The 16,464-nt window shown below is 43.5% G+C and overlaps 1 protein-coding gene across 2 annotated transcripts in view; it reads right to left on the minus strand.

The window, feature by feature from the left end:
- The window catches only part of TSPAN9 (tetraspanin 9), a 267,952-nt gene that overhangs the window by 181,419 nt on the left and 70,069 nt on the right, over positions 1-16,464 (minus strand). The window contains exon 2 of one of the 2 annotated variants that reach the window (XM_026652246.2): positions 9,525-9,605. The exons of the other annotated variant lie outside the window; for it this stretch is intronic. The gene's annotated coding sequence lies outside the window, so the exon portion shown is untranslated. The remainder of the gene's footprint in view (positions 1-9,524; positions 9,606-16,464) is intronic. 2 annotated transcript variants of the gene reach the window in all.

A 16,464-nucleotide genomic window follows, 5' to 3' on the forward strand; every position in this document is an offset into this window, starting at 1 on the left:
CCCTCAGAGACTTATCCAAGGTCACACAGGAACTCTATGGTGGAGCAGGCAGTTGAACCCAGGTCTTTTGAGTCCCAGGCTAACACCCAACCCAAACCGGACTCAACTGGACCTTGCTTCCTGTCTACGTATGCACACTAAAAAATGTTTCCCTGTGTTTAGTTTACAGTCTAACTAGACAAGATAGACAAAGGCCAGGAGAAGAAAAGTATTATCTCCATTTTAGAGATGGGAAACTGATGCCCAGAGAGATGCAGTGATTTGCCTGTGGCAGAGGCAGGAAATGAATCCATATCTCTTAGGTCCCAGTCCAGTGCCTTAGCATAGGACCTTTCTTCCTAACAGGTCCGTGTCTTCTAGGATTCTGGGACTCAAAATAATTGTAAATTACTGTGTAAAAATCCAAAAATTCTTTTTTTCTGGAAAAAGTCTAGTGATCAATTACTGAAGACAGACAGACACACACACACACACACACACACACACACGAACACAAGATTAGTTTTGAGCAAAACTCTGATTGTGCTGCTTTGCAATTCTAGAGAATATGTCCTTGTATTCCTGAGAGGCAAGTACGGTGGGGAAAGAGGAGCTAAGGGAATCCTCACTAACGCTGTGTGAAAATCAGAAATTCTGGTTACGCCTAAAGAAGCGCATATTAAATTATTTCCTAGCAAGGTCACAAAAGAGAACTAAGAAGAGATGGACATGCAGGTATCAATTCCAATTTTTATGTCTCATTGGAAGGCCTCTGTGTATTTTTTTTCCTCTCTCTTTCTCCATTGTACCAAACAAAAAACAAAAACAAAAAAAACCCTTCTCTTTTAGCTTAACTAAACACCAAGAACTTGTTGCAGTTACATTTCACAACCAACAGATCCTCTGATCCTCTATCTTCCAAGAACCTAGGAAACTCTTACCATCTCCCCAGTCACTCTCCAGAGCTTCCAACATTTGATGATCTTTCCGCTATTCCATCTATGGCAAGTGAGACTGTGTTTTACTGGAGGCTTTAGACTCTGAAGGGTGGGGGGGATGTGGGTTATGTAGAAAGCATCTGTTACCAATGTCAGAATGCAGAATGCAACTATCACATGACAGGGAATTTGGCTCAAATAGAAAGCATAAGCCCAAGCATATTAGAGAGCATAGGACACTCCATCCTAAGATACCAAAGGGAAACCAGAGGGAGAACAAGAGAGCACTTAGGTCTAAAAGAAGAAAGGAGATGGTCAGACAGACACTGTAGTTTTATAAGGGAGGCTGGAAAATGGTTTGTAGCCTTAGACAGAAAGGCTCGGCATATATAAATAGTCAAAGAACCAGTCACATTATGGAGAAGGATCAGAAAAGCCATGGCAGACACACCCAATCTGCATTTGAGAAAGGTCTGCCTTAAAGGGTCAGATTTTCAAAAGAGCTCAGTACCCAACTGCTCCCTTTAGGCACCTAAATGCAGTGATCAGAACTCACCTCCCCTGTGCTCAAATGACTCCATGTTCTCAAAAGAAGCTGCTTGGTGCTAAGAACTCTGGAATATCTGGCCATTTCATTTAAAAGACTAAATAGGAGATGGGTCCTTTTGAAAATCTGCCCCCAAATTTTACTACAAAAAACCCCCATGAAATACTAAATTAATGCACTGTTAAATTAGATTCAAATCACAGACAAGACAAGGAAATCCAGGTTAAATTGCAACCTAAATTCTAAATCCTCTACCATTACATGTTTTAATGTTGGGTCTCTGCATTTATATGTATATGAGCGAACGACATTGTTCCATTACTGCCTGAACCCACAGAGAGGATAAGGGATCTGTTATTATTGCTTACTGAAAGAGTTTCTCTATAGTTCAAGAGTTAGAGGCCTGTGGCGTGCTAATCTCAGCTCCCATAGTGTGCGATTTACATTTGGATTTTTGTCTTTCTGCAGACATGGGTTCTTTACAGCATAAGCACTGGTGAACAGGTCTAGGTGAACAGCAGAACACAGAAGTACACAGAATTAGGCAAATATGTCAAAATTATAGGTTTGTTCAATGCATTTAGGAATAAGAGGAGGGATCAAGCAATTATTCTGGCAAAAGTATGCAGTAGCTAGATCACAGCGTCTGGGAAGAAGGTAAAGAGCAGAATGGAACATCAGTGTTGATTTGGGTGACCCACCTCGAAATGATAAAGGGCCTGGTGAAAGAACACCCAGATTTTAAAAAATAAAACTAAAAAACTACTTTTCAGCCAGCAGACACAGATAACATTCAGCCAAATGTTCACGAGAAGCCAGCAGAGGAAACTGGAGAGTGTTTGCTGTAGAAAAGCAATCGTAGTACCATCCTTAATAAGGGAATCCCAGGAAACTGTCAGTTGGTTAGTGCAACATCAATATTAATTAAAACGACAGCACGTCTTTGTAAAATTAATGCCATCCCAGAGGTGGCTGCATTTTAGGGCCACAGATTTCTGTATCTGTACTTTCCACCATGTTTTTTGGTAGTTGGAGCTCTGAGCCAAGCAGGCCTATGAAATAATTGTTTGTGTTACCCCAAATGCAACTGACTTTTCAATGCCATGATCACACTACTATGTTCAGGACCAGACAGAGAGTCTGGGGGCAAGTTAACAAGATAATCCTAAGACTTTACTGATGCATTTTATATTTAAAGAGGATGAAGGAGCATACGGGGAAAAAAATCTTTGGACAAATCCCATCCTCTTGCTGCAGCAGGAGTGGAGGCCAAGTGCTGTTTTGTTTTATAATGGGAGTGTGTGTAACATGTTGGTTTTTTACATGGAAGAGGTGCATGAGACTTATTTTGGGGAGAGTGGAGTACATCAGTGGTTAACACAATACATGGGTAGTAAGGAGAAACCCTTCACTGGAGATCTCCCTCCTTTTACGATTTCTGTTGGTAGGTGTTTCACTGAGGCACTCCCTAGCTTGTTTTTAATTATCTTTATGGAGTACAGCCAAATTTGAAAATGTTGACCTCATCTGCAATGCATTAGTTTCTCCATCTGTAAAACTGCAGTAACAGCACTTACCTACCTCACACTGGGGTTATGACAACTAAGGGCTGGTCTACACTAAACAGTTAGGTCGACATAAGGCAGCTTATGTCGATCTAATTATGTGAGTGTCTACATTCCAGCCTTCCTCCCACCGATCTAAGTGCCCTACTACACCGACATCATAACTCCACCTTCACGAGAGGCATAAGGCTTATGTCGGTGTAGTTAGGGCGACGCAGTGTCTGTGTAGACACTGTGTTCCTTACATTGGCTGTCTAGAACCCAGCTGCCCCCCAGCCCCCAGTACTCCTGGAGAGCTGGGCAGCTGGACCCTGCTCCTGGCTGGGAGCCGGAGTGAGAAGCCTGGGGGGCTTTCCCTCGCTCCCAGCTGGGAGCCAAAGCCCAGGTGGCTTCAAACCTCGCTCCTAACTGGGAGCCGGGGTGAGAAGCAGGCGCGGCTTCAGACCCCGCTCCCAGCTGTGAGCTGAGTAGCCCCTCGCACCTGCTCCCTCCTGGGAACTGGGCAGCCTTGTCAATTTCACAGCTTGGTGAGCCATGAAATTGACAAGGCTGCCCAACTCCCAGGCGGGGCAAGAGGGGCCGAGAAGCCGGGGCAGCTGGACCCCACTCCCCAGAGGCGAGAAGCCCCATGCGGGCAGCTTCCCCCCACTCCCAGCAGGGAACAGGTAGGGGAGAAGCCCCAGGCGGGCAGCTTCCCCCTACTCCCGGGGGGAACGGATAGGAGAGAACTCCCACGTGATTTCCTCCTCTTCCAGCGGGGAACGGTGGGGCAAGAAGCGCCAGTGGGGAATGGGTAGGGGAGAAGCCCCTGGAGGCTTCCCCCACTCCCTGTGGGGAACGGGGAGCAGGGAGGAGAGGGCAGCCTGCCGGGAGCCTGTGGGGCAGCCAGACTGGGCTCTCAGCTCCCCTCAAAGCCCCTCTTAGGTTGGTGGAAGCGCTCCTGGTGAGGACGCGCACTACCGACCCAAGGAGGGTAGTATGGACATGCACCACCGCAGTAGCTGTAAGTCGACCTAGGTTTGTTGTGTAGACATACCCTAAGTAGTTAGTCTGTCAGATGCTATAGCAGACTTAAAATTCATCCAATTGCACACACAGCCCTTGTCCCAGCTGCTCTTGTTGACGCCACTGCAGACGTGATAGATGGGGGAGTAGGGAAGGACCTCAAGGACACTCTCTCTCTCTCTCTCTCTCTCTCTCTCTCTCTCTCTCACACACACACACACAGTGTGAAAATGGTGGGGGGTTATGCAGAGAGGGGAAGAGAAAGTGAAAGGGGTTAGGATGGGGAGGGGACACTAGTACTTGCTGGACGATGACAAGGAGTGGAGTGGAGACTGGAGCTGGCTAGGTAAGGCAAGTGGGACTGGAACAAGGAGCCCGGGGTGAGGAAGAGACAGGACTGAGGCAGGGACAGGTTGGAGGGGATGGGGCAGAAGGGGGCAAACTCAGGAAGAATGGACAGAAGAGTGTGACCACAAGTGCACACCCCCACAGAGCCTGGAATGGAACCCAAGATATCTAAGTCTCAACTTTCCTCTACTGTCAGCAAATATCTGTGAAATCCCCTGCCAAAGTGTGTATCTCATCCCCCTCTAGTGCTGGTTCACACAGATTCTCATAGAAGATGACAACCCACTACTGCTATCGGTTACTCTGTTAGCTCAAGAGGCAGAGATCTGTGTGGTGAATCTAAATGTTCCAACCCTGCTGATGAACTATGTGGGTGTCAATATGATGCTAGAGGAAGGATATTTTTTTCAGTTGTTTTTTTTTTAATCTTAGGAAATTACACCCAAAAAAAAAGTATGCTAAAAGAACATAAAGGTTGCAAACCAAGCACTCAACATTTTGGAAATACCAGAATTAAGGCTTCCTGTGCAACCTTAATTGGGGCCCCTTACGTGTATGCATTAAGATACATTCTTTAATTACATGTTCATATACTATTTTTTCCACAGGACCTCTGCTTCGTTCAGTGTACAGGATGGGGATGAAATAGGTTTGTGTAGTGAAGGAGGCTGTTGTCTATAGCAGTGGTTTTCAAACTTTATTTCTGGGGACCCAGTTGAAGAAAATTGTTGATGCCCGCAACCCAACAGAGCTGGGGATGAGGGGGTTGGGATGTGGGAGGGGCTCGGGGCTGGGGCAGAGGGTTGGGGTGCGGGGGTGAGGGCTGTGGGGTGGGGCAGGGGGTTGGGGTATGTGAGGGGGTCAGGGCTCTGGGCTGGGGGTGCAGGCTCTGGGATGGGGGCTGGGGATGAGGGGTTTGGGGTGCAGGAAAGGGGTTGGGGGGGCTCAGGGCTGGGGATTGGGACATGGGGTTGGGGCGTGGACTTACTTCTGGCGGCTCCCAGTCAGCGGCGCAGCTGGGGTGCAGAGGCAGGCTCCCCACCTGTCCTGGCACCACGGACCGCGCTGTGCCCGGGAAGCAGCCAGCAACAGGTCCAGCTCCTAGGCGGAGGCGCGCAAGCAGCTTCACGCGACTCTCAGCCGCAGGCACTGCCCCTATCCCCCAGCTCCCATTGGCCAGAAACTGGCCAATGGGAGTGTGGAGCCGGTGCTCAGGGCAGGGGCAGCACGCAGAGCCTGGTGGCCCCCTTGTCTAGAAGCCGGACCCACTGCTGGCCGCTTCCGGGCCACAGCACGGTGTCGGAAAAGGTAGATACTAGCCTGCCTTAGCTGGGCAGCACCACCGACGGGACTTTTAACGGCCCGGTCAGTGGTGCCGACCAGAGCAAGGTGACCCAGGGCCTTACATGCCGTGACCCAGTACTGGGTCATGACCCACAGTTTGAAAAACTCTGGTCTATAGGACACCTGCCTCATCTGCTGCAGAAGTTGGAAGGTGCTCAGTGAATGAGGCAGGGGATTGCAGGAACAGAAAGGATGATCCCATAGTAAAAGCAGCTGAATGCTGCCCGGAAGAACTGGATTCTATCCTGTCTCTGCCATAGAGTTCCTCTGTGATGCTCAGCAAGTCACTTCAACCAAACTTTTCACATGTGGTCACTAATTGTGCATTCCTCATTTTCTGGGTGCCTGACCTGAGATCATGAGGTCTGATTTGCAAAAGTACTGAGCACTCACAGCTGCAACTGAAGTCAATGGGACCTGTGCTTTGATCATATAAAGTGTTATCTAATGCTCAGATCTCTGAAAAATCAGGTCCTGGGCATCCCAAATTAGGCACCCTATATTAGTAGATACTTTTGTCCTTAATTTTCCTGTGCCTTAGCTCCCCATCTCTAAAATGGGGACAATACATACTCATCTCCCGGAGTGCTGTCAAAATAAATACTTTAATATTTATGAAGCACTCAGATACCAATAATAATGAACCCCACAGCAAAGCCCGTGAGGAAATTAATACTGTATTCAGAGCAGGGGCTGCATAGTGTGCAGTAAATAAGGCATGTGGCCATCCCTTGAGCAGTGGGGCAAAAACAAATTACTAGTTGGCTGCACATTAAGTAAGCCCGGTCCATCCTGTGCACTGAATGAGGAGGTCCTGTGGCAACAACAGTATGTGGTCACTTAATTAAAGAATGTATCTTACTGCATCTGTACAAGGAGGCTGAATAAAGATTGCACAGGCAGCCTTAATTCTGGCATTTCCTAACTTTTGAGTGCTTGCCTTGGCAACCTTCAGAATGTTATTTTTCACATCGTTTTTTGGTGTAACAGAGTGGTATAGCTTCTTCCCATAATACCAATACAACTCCTAGTGTGGATGCAGTTATATCACTAACTATAACAGTAGGAAACCAACATAGTTACAGCGGTACAAAAACTGTGTGCAGACCAGCCCTTCGATTTTAACCTGGAGCCATGGCAGTCATTTGCTGTGCACAGAGGAAACACATTAGAAGGAACATTAGACAGAGAGTGCTCAGTCTCCATGGCCCACTCGGGCCATCTCTCCTGAAACCGCCAATAAGGGTGTAAAAGTAGCAGGTGAGTGTTTTTTTTGAATTGCAGCCCCCGTCCACTAAGGTCTTGCCTGAAACCCATTTCTCACAGACCACCAAAAACCCATCAGAGGGCCCTATCTTTCAGATACTACCAGCCGGGGCAGGATGCAAACAAGTAACTTAGATACGGGAACTCTATTATTGCCTATTATTGATCACATGAACTATCTAGCCCTCTCAGATTTCCCCCCTCAAAGTTAAGACAGAAAAATGATCCACCTGGGGAGAGATCTAAGGCAGCATCGCCACTGGGAGTTTAAGCATTGGAATCATCCATGATGCTCTATCACTGAGAGGTTTCAGAGGCTGTTAGACAGCTTTTGTAAATGAAATCTCATTACATGCAGGGGTCTGGACTAGGTGACCTGGAAAGTTTCTTCCATCCTTTAGATTTATGATATTCTTGAACACCATTACTGTCATGTCCATTTTATCACAGTAGTTTCTCACTTCGGTGTATAGTAACTCAGATAAATAGGGGAGATATCTGAAGCACACTTTAAACAACAACAACAAAATATCTCAGCAGTGGCCTCATATCAATGTGCGTTAATACAAAAAGTAGCACTATACATCAAATTCTAAATACTCCTTGTCTTCCTTACAATATTCTTGCAAGCAAGGCCATATGAGGATTTTATTAGAAAATAAGAGACAATCTTTCCCTGATGGCAAGACCCTCATCAGATATGCTCACTAACAGCTGCTCTCTGGTACAGAAGTTCTTAAGGGTTCTGCTAACAAGATTTTTATTTTTCTTTAAATTTTTCTGAAAAGACAAACAGATGGTATATAAGCTTCTGCTTATAACTTCTCAGAAAATGAAGGGATCAGCTAATAAAACCTTCCCAGCCACCATTTAAAACATCTCCAAGTGAAAAGTTATTTAAATTAAGTCCAAGTTCAGAGAAGATATCTGTTGGTGGAAAAAAGCTTTGATAAGGAGGCACTGACTCCAAGGACTGGATCTCACCACAACTTTGAGGAGGAATTGATAATGTAGACAGATCGGGACTACCAATCTTTTTATGGTTTTCATTTGGAAGGGGACTGAATATAATCTGATTACTGATCATTTAGCTCCAAGTAAAAGGCGGTTGAGTAAGCGGAGCTAGAAAAGTTTTTTTAAATTAACATTTAAGTATAATATCTAGTCAGTGACCAAGGGTTTTGGACTGACAGGGAGAAGAAAAAGGGTCACTTGCATCCTGGGGGCCCTGAACTCAGAAAAATAAAAGTGGGATGTTTCCAAAACGACAACACTATCCCCGCTCTGGAAAGTTCACACAGCTCAGCTTGGTCGTTCTATTGAAGCATCTGAAATAGCAAGGGGGAAGGGAATCAAGGCTTTGGGCTGGACTGAGAGGGACTGTAAAATGCCTCTGATGTATGGCACAATGCCCAGGCAGCTGCTGCACAAATGCCAGAAGTGGGACCTTCCACTGCTTCAGCTGGATCCCTCTTAACGTTTTGAATTACAGATGGATACCTCACTTTATGGGATTCTGTTGGAACACAGGAATGCAGAGGCTGCTGCCACATGTGTCCTTATCATTCTAGTTTGAAGCCCCTGGTGGGAAAATGGTAGGTAGGTAGGTCTAAAATAATAGCTAAGGAGTGTGTTTTAGCATCTTCATATTTGGGGTTGCAGAAATTAATTCTTTCTGCTACTTCAGACACTACAGCCGGTTCCTGTTAATCTATTAAATGCAAAAAAACCCAACATCAATGCAGCAGTAAGATTGAACCGGGGGGGGGGTTGTTTTTCTTTTGTTTTAAAGATAGAAAGTAGAGAAGTTAAGGTTCTAGAGCAACACAATATTAATCAGGAATTGTGCAAGTTAAAGTACACAACCTTACAGGTTATCTGCAATTTTTTTTAAAGTGTGTTATGCCTCGTTTTGCTTCTTTATGATGTAAATAAGACAAGCTTGGACTTTTGGGTTTTGATTTTTAAATGTTTTACTTTCTTAATACTTTAGAAATAGCAGGAAGGTAAAGTCTGATATTCCCTGTTTTGCTGGAAGCCTTTCTTGGATGACTCCCTTTAATTTAACAAAAATTTATTTTCTCCCAATGTTTTAAAGCATTTGCATTAAGTAGGTGTTAAAAACAGAGTGTACAGCTTTTTAAACAGCCTGAATTAAAAAACCCTCTTCCTAATTTAACTAAATTTCAACTTCTTTAGTACACTACCCGTTCTCTACTGATCAAAAGATTCTTGCAAGGTAGAAAAGAACTGAATTTCTAATGTAAAAAATCAGGGAGAAAAAAAATCTAAAGGCTTTCAAGCCTTCTTTATACATCATAAACCAGGAAAATGTACACAAACATGATTTTCCCCCCCTTTGCAGGTCCCCTTTAACAAAGCATTGACATAGTTTGTAAATTCTATTGCTTGATTGTTTTCAAGAAAAAGAGAACAAAATTGTCTATGAAGAATTCAACACAATTCCAATAAAGCTTTCAGGCTTACACAGCTCATTGAAATGAATGAGGTTGGAGAGGGATGGAGTCCTACCTTTCACCACAGCTACTGCTGACTGGAAATAGTTTGCAAGGCTGGGTTAACAGGGCAGCAGCACATCTGTTTATCTCACAACTGAAAAAGATAAAAAAAAATTTCTAAACAAAAGCTCAGAGTTTACTGAATGCAGCAAATGAGAAAAAATCTGGGGATCAGTATGAGAGAATGTTAGGCAGGGGTTACAATAAACTGCTTGCAACTTTAACTGGAATGTTTGCTACCAAACCCTATCAAATACCACATTCATCTTTTGAGAAAGTAGGTATTCCTCTGGTCGATGTAATGCCAATCTGGAAAGGATTACTTTTAGAGGTCTGGTAAACCCACTGCAATATACCATAAAGTAGTAAAAATGGCGCTCAGAGCCTTTTCCCCTTCTTTAATGCTTTAAAGGAAAGGTACAAAGAAAGTCCACACCAACACTCATATTGGTAGGTGAGTGGGACAGTGTGGAAGGGGGCAATTTCCTCTCATGCTTTTTGCTTGGCACACTACTTGCACTCAGGGCTACCCTGATCTTTAATATGGAGGTGTTGCCCAGGGAACCCACAGGCCTCACATGTAGTGTTTGATCTTCACTGGAGTTGCCAGGGCAACTCCCCCAGCTGCACCTCGCTCCACCTTCTGTGTATGATGTACACACACAAGGCTTCTGATTGATCACCAATGTGGATCTTGACTGAACAAGATTTGGGCACCCTCTGAGCTCCTGTTCTGCAGGAGTGATTTGAGAGGAAGTTCTTGTGGCTCCTGCACTGGGCTAGAACTCACGAGATCCAGGGCGTACTCCTCATTTACTGTGACCTCATGCAAGTCACTTACTCCCTCTGTGCCTTGTTTCCTCACCTGTAAAACAGGGATAATGATACTTCCTTTGCCCCACCTTTTGTCTGCCTTGTCAATTTAGTCTGCAAGGTCTTTGGGACAAGGACTCTCTCGGATGGCTTGTCTTCACTGCACAGTTAACTCGGGCTCTTACTTGCATACACTGCCCTTCATCTGGCTCTCATGCACACACAAAAGCCCTGGGTCTATAGGCTAAAGTCCGATGGCTGCTTACAGGCGGGCTGATAACTGCCCATTCTACAGTGAGGACTCAGGCTAAACCACTCAAGGGCCAACAGTCCTCCAGTACCTTCCCACAATTCCCCCTCCCCCCCCCCCCCCCCCCGGTGTGGCCAAAAGGACAGACAAGTTCTCCCACAATTCACTGGGAAATAATCAAAGCAGCTCAGCTTACTGCCCCACAAAGAACCCTGGGATGTGCCCCAGGGGTCCTAGCAACAAACACAGGTGAGTGGCGCACCAGTGTGGACACAGTTCAGTGGACATATTCGAGTCTGGCTCTGCAGTGTGGCCACTCACACCCAAGTGCCAGTCCCCTGGGTTAATTCTACAGTGAAGACATACCCGTAAGGTATGCATGTACAGTGCCTAGTATTGGGGGCCAATGATCTTTGTTGGTGCCTTTAGGCACTACTATGCTATAAATAAATGTTTTATTCCCCACCAAAAAAAATACTAACACTAAGCGTAACAAACAATAGTCGATTGTGTCGTCTGTCATTTCAGGCTGGATAAGTGTTCAGTGACTCAGATCGGAAAGTACAAAAAGGCAGCAGCAACAGGAATTTTACCCAATCTCGATTTTCCTTTTGGTTATTTCATCACGTAGGGGAACATTATTAGAAGAAGGAGAAACCGCTGAGAGCACTACTGACAACTGCTCCCAAATCCTCTGTTGTGATCCATCACTTGACAGCACCTCATCTTCTTGTGCAGTTTTTTTTTAAAATAACATAGCTGTACCCTGAACAAAAGGCGCAACTAATATTCACTCATTCATTTTATTAAATTCTGCTGCCTAGTCAGCACCCTATAATCATTTTAATATATGGGATGTGGCAGTTCAAAATAAAAGTCTTCAATTTATTCTAAGTTACAGCTTGTTGGGCATAAATCACACAGCGCTGGATATTCTGCATGATAATGGGACTTAGAAAACTACCAATTCTTGATCCTAGCTTGTACTGCACACTAAACGGTTGGAGATTTATTTAGCACATTTATAACATCCCAGTTGGCTGGCAGTGTGTGAATAAAATCAATACAAAACATTACAATCAAAAATAAGATCCAGCTAGCCCAAAGGGCTACCAACCAGAAAATGAGGATCTGCACAAAGGTAACTAATGCTGCCAACTCTTGCAATTTTACCATGAGCCTCGCAATATCTGGCTTTGTTTTAAAGCCTCGGCTCCTGGAATATATGTGATTACCATCTCAGCTTTAATTTAAAAATAAAAGTTTCTAGCCCTCAAGCAAACCGGGACTCAATCAGCACATATTTTTCTAACAGGTGCCAACTGATCTGGGGTGGGAGGGACAGCGCTCTGTACAAGACAGTTTCTGCATCAACAAGCTTGCCATCTAACTCAACAGACAACACTGGGCGTCCCAAAGGATGGTGCTAGCTAGGAGTTTGGGAACTAAATTCTGGCCCCATTGATTTCAATGGAAAAACTTCCACTGACTTCCTGATGAGTCAAGCTTTAACCATGTGAGTTTTATTGACACAAATTAGCATGTGTTGGCCTTGTGGAAGAAGTGAAACTTCAAAGGTATTTTAATGAAGATAGTGGCAGATGGCTGCCACTTTTACAATAAGTGTTCTGGAGTTCTCCTGGTTCTATCCCATCACAGGATTCATATTAGGGTGACCAGATGTCCCAATTTTATAGGGACAGTCCCGATATTTGGGACTTTTTCTTATATAGGTTCCTATTACCCCCCACCCTCTGTCCCGATTTTTCACACTTGCTATGTGGTCACCCTAATTCATATAAACACATAAGCTCTGATTTGGAGTGGGAAGCATATTACCTTCAGTACTTTGAGAACTTTGTCCTACAAGTTATTAAGCAGTTTAAAGAATAGACATTATGGATACAAGTTGGATCACTCTCCAACAGACACTGGGATTATTTATTTCTTTGTAAATTTTTTCCACACATTTATGAAACCTCAGTTAAAATATTTTTAGAAAACTAGCTAGCACAACATACAATATCAATTGTGCAGCTAGTAATCACATGCAGACATTATCAATATTTCACCTTAAAAAAGTGTTAAAAAACAAAACATCTTATAAAAAGAGCGGTAAAGGTCAGAAATCGTTATTGGCACAACTATGGTTATTAAAGGCCAAAATTAACTTGTTTGCTTAAAGCTAGGCACAAAAGTTCATATTTAAGCTTGATTTCCAAAGATGCCAAATATTCACAATTCTCACTGAAATCATCTCCCAAAAGATGCTAAAATATGGATTTAGGTGCCAAACTTTAGGCACAAATGTTCTAAAATGTTGGCTTCAATTGCAGATCAGTTGATATAATTCCACATTCCAGCTATCTGAACCAAAAAGAAACTATGTGAAATAAATCTAGGAATATGAGAGAAAACAGGACTGAATAATGTGAATTTTGTCACAGAAAACTGAGGGGGGGGGAACTGTTAAATTCAGGCTTCCGATCACACCTCTGGCTTTAATGTTTACTACTAGCACTGCAAATATTTCATATTCAGACTCAAGTGGACAGCTCTTTAAAAAAACAAGAAGAGAGATTTAGCACTGTAAAAATTAAAGGTGAAATGCTGGCTCCACTGAAGTGAATGGGATTTTTGCCACTGACTTCAACAGAGTCAGGATTAAGATTTCAAACCACACTACATGTGCTTGAATTCATTAAAACCAAACATTATAGGACTCAAACATTGCACAGGAAGGAAAGCCAGAAGAAACTAGCGATCCAGTGATCAAACTTAGTTTAATATAAAAGATTAGTGGGGGAAACCATTTTAATTTATAACACACACTGTGATCAAGTGACAAGGCACCGCTTTAAAAAGGGGGAGGGAAAGGCACATCTAACACACACTCCTCTTGTCGATCCAAATGAGATGAATCCATCATCACATTCTAGGGGTTGATTATTCTTAGAGGTTTTCTAACGCTGAAAATAAAAGGGGGCACTAATGTTCATGAGGGTGACAGAAAACCTAGCTGAGTAAGAAATTTTAGACAGAGTTATTTACAGATATTTTCCTGTGAGAAAAGAATGGAAAGAATGTAGCTGGGACCATTAACAAATCCACTAGAACACTGGTCTGTGCATTATAGCCAGTAGATTTGGTGAAGGGGGATGGTGGGAGTAGAAATCCAAACTTTAGCCTGTAATCAGAAAAATCCTGCTTTAGAAATTTGAACCAGCAGCTAGAAACATGTAACATAATATAGAACCCTCCTTAAAGGTACCCAACCTCCACAGGCATTAGAAACAAGAGAGCGCTTATACTGTGTATGTGAGGTCTATGACTGCAGCCAATGAAGGATTGAAAATTTCGCTGAAATAAAGCCAGAGATACTAAATCCTTTTATTACCCTGCAGGGACCTATTCACAAAGAAATGACATGAACAAAATCTGTGTTTCCTTACTTTTTTTGTGTGAATGGTGCCGCATTTCATGTGTGCAATTCATCAATAAAAAATGTTGACAGGACAGAAGTTTAAATATATGCACACCATTAAACAGAACAATTAAGATTAAAAATTAAATAAAAATGGCCTAAAGTGACATTTTGGGTGAATTCTCTAGACCTATTTCTGGAGATCTGGGTTCAAATGCAGTAATGGCATAGTATAGTTTACCTTTTGTATGGCATTTGATATGGTTCTGCATGAGTGTTCTCATGGGGTAACTAGAGAAATGTGTATGCAACAGAAGTACTATAAAATGGGTATACAATTAAAAAAAACAGAGAAGCTATTAATGGTTCAGTGTCAACTAAGAGGAAGTATCTAAGGAGGTACCACAGGGGATCCATTTCCAGTCCAGTGAATAGGCAATGATGTAATTGTCATCCAAGAGAATGGAATGGGGAATATATAAGAAAGATCTGGGGTTGATACAAGGTTGGGAGGGACTGCTAGTCTTTGGGAGGACACGGTTAACCCTTTCCCTGCTGCTTAGCATACCAGCTACATGCAGGCACAGAAAAGCTCTTCCATTACTTCCCAGTACACCAGGTATGTCACTCTGTAGTGCTGATGTCCCACTGTAATATCAAGGCTGCCAAACATGGCACGCCACACAGAAGCTGCCACAGAGTTCAGCCAGAGAAAAGCTTAAATATAAAGTAATTATGACAAACTGGAGAAAAATGTGCTGAAACTGAAGAAAAAAAAGAAGACAACTTGAACAGTGGGATTTGGGATTAATAGTTATTGGAGAATATTGGTTTGACAGTCAGTCGATAGGAATCAACAATGAGACTTGCGAAAAAAGGGCATTTGTCATACTGAACTGTAGCAACAGAAGTACCAATGTGTAAAGCAAGCCAGGTAATTATTCCTCTCTCAACAGCACCAAATTAGATGTCAATTGCAGTGATGAGTTAGTTTAGGTGCCACTTGTTTCAAGACTGCCTTCCCAGATGCAAGAAGTTTTCAGCTTACTTTGTGGGAAAGATCAATCATACCTACTACAGCTTCAGACCCCCAGAATCCAATGCTGGGAAATAAATCAGCTTCTTTAACCAAATACGGACAAATCATGCAGCCAGCACTGAAGAAATACCTGCCACTCACTTCTGGATCAGACCTTTGCCTCTCATGTCTAGTGAAATCCAATAAGAAACAACTAGGTCCATTAGAGAAAGAGATCAACCACCATTCCTTCACAGAGCGCTGCCTCCCACTCATACTGGAAGAGTCAATAGGGCATTTTAGTGCAAGCCTCCCCTCCCAGTACTGCTTAGGACTCCATAATGGGGGGTATCATCTAGAGCCCTTATAAGACAGGGACCACCCAGGGCCTTATATGGGTGGACTCCCCCCTAGGGTTTTATGATGGGGGGACCCCAAGGCCATTATAATCGAAAGGATCAACTTAGGGCCCTTATAATGGGGGGGCTCAACAGGCCTTATAATGGGGGATACTGCCTAAGGCCCTATAATGGAGGGCACCCACCTCAGGTACTACCATTAAAGGGGAACACACACAGGTCTTATAATGGGGGAATCCCCAGCATCCTAGAATGGAAGGAGACTTGCTAAAGGCCCAGCTCACCTTCAAGAAAACAGCGCTCAGTGTAAGTGACACTGTCAGCTACTGTTCTCTCTATATTTCCTTTTCTAGGCAAAGTGACTGAGAAGTTGGTAATGTGCTGTCTCCAACAGCACCTGACCTCCTTCAGTAACCTAGTAAAGATAATCTAGGCATGGCCCAACACCTAAATAAATACTTTGCCTCAGTTTTTAATAAGGGTAATGAGCTTAGGGGGAGTGGCTACAGTGGCCAGTGGTAACAAGAATGCGAATTGCCACATCAGAGGTGGAAATTAAATTCAGCTTAATGGGACCAAATCAGGGGGCCTGGATAACCTTCATCCAAAAATATTAAAGGAACTGGCACATGAAATTGCAAAACCAATAACAAGAATTTGTAATGAATTTGTAAACTCAGCAGTTGTACCCTGTCACTGGAAAATCGCTAATATAGTTCCTGTTTTTTAAGAATGAAGGGGAAAAAAGGGATCCCGGAAACTACAGACCTCTTAGTTTGACCTCAACTGTATGCAAGGTCTTGGAACAAATTCCAAAGAGAAAGTAGCTACGGACATAGAGGTAAACGGTAACTGGGATAAAATACAACATGGTTTTACAAAAGGTAGATCATTCCAGACCAATCTGATCTCATTTTTTGAGAAGATAACTGATTTTCTAGACAAAGGAAATACAGTAGATCTAATCTACCTGGATTTTAGTAGGGCATTTGATACAGGTTCACAAGGGAAATTATTAGTTAAATTGGAGAAGATGATGATTAATACAAGAATTGAAAGGTGGGTAAGGAACTGGATAAAGGGGGTACT

The sequence above is a fragment of the Terrapene carolina genome, unplaced genomic scaffold (genome assembly GCF_002925995.2).
Source record: "Terrapene carolina triunguis isolate 2854851 unplaced genomic scaffold, T_m_triunguis-2.0 Scaffold112, whole genome shotgun sequence".
In the NCBI taxonomy this organism is placed as follows: domain Eukaryota; kingdom Metazoa; phylum Chordata; order Testudines; family Emydidae; genus Terrapene; species Terrapene triunguis.